Consider the following 1,245-nt stretch of genomic DNA (forward strand, 5'->3'; position numbering starts at 1 on the left):
AAGTTCAGTCATTTCATGCTACCGACCGAGCAAGTTTGGTCGACTTTGCTCCTTTTTCCTCCAAATACCCTCCTTTCCTACCCGAGAACACATTACCGAGCAGGGCTTACTGTTACGGACCGATACAGCTCAATTGCTCTTTCGGTCTTTCCCGATGCCTGCCCTACATTATAACCCGAAACCGTCTATTCCCCCAACCAAGTTTAGACACTTAGAAAAATGTCGAAAATTTCGATTTTTCGAAACTGCTCCAAAGCGCTCCCCATGGCATTCCAAACGTGCGTCTGCATGTCAGAGTTACGAAAACGAAGAGATTTCCACGAAGATGACCGATGATTGCCGAAATTTCCCGACGAAAACCCGAAGCTCAAAGACCACACCCTAAAGAGCGCAAAATTGGGATTTTACACTTTTTCAAAACTTTGTGCGGCAAACTATTGGCCAGCTCGAGTTACGTGCAGGCGCCAAGTTTGGCGCTGTCACGTCATCGTTAAGGGGGGTGTGCTACACTATCTTAAAACTGGGCGTCGGTCCCCCTATTCTATAAGCACCCTTAAGATTTTCACCATTTTCAAAACTTTTTGTGGCAAACTATTGGCCAGCTCGAGTTACGTGCAGGCGCCAAGTTTGGCGCTGTCACATCATCGTTAAGGGGGGTGTGCTACACTATCTTAAAACTGGGCGTCGGTCCCCCTATTCTATAAGCACCCTTAAGATTTTCACCATTTTCAAAACTTTTTGCGGCAAACTATTGGCCAGCTCGAGTTACGTGCAGGCGCCAAGTTTGGCGCTGTCACATCATCGTTAAGGGGGGTGTGCTACACTATCTTAAAACTGGGCGTCGGTCCCCCTTATCTATAAGCACCCTTAAGATTTTCACCATTTTCAAAACTTTTTGCGGCAAACTATTGGCCAGCTCGAGTTACGTGCAGGCGCCCAGTTTGGCGCTGTCACATCATCGTTAAGGGGGGTGTGCTACACTATCTTAAAACTGGGCGTCGGTCCCCCTTATCTATAAGCACCCTTAAGATTTTCACCATTTTCAAACCTTTTTGCGGCAAACTATTGGCCAGCTCGAGTTACGTGCAGGCGCCAAGTTTGGCGCTGTCACATCATCGTTAAGGGGGGTGTGCTACACTATCTTAAAACTGGGCGTCGGTCCCCCTAATCTATAAGCACCCTTAAGATTTTTACCACTTTCAAAACGTTTTGCGGCAAACTATTGGCCAGCTCGAGTTACGTGCA

The sequence above is a fragment of the Orbicella franksi genome, unplaced genomic scaffold, assembly GCF_964199315.1.
Source record: "Orbicella franksi unplaced genomic scaffold, jaOrbFran1.1 SCAFFOLD_747, whole genome shotgun sequence".
Classification (NCBI taxonomy): Eukaryota; Metazoa; Cnidaria; class Anthozoa; order Scleractinia; family Merulinidae; genus Orbicella; species Orbicella franksi.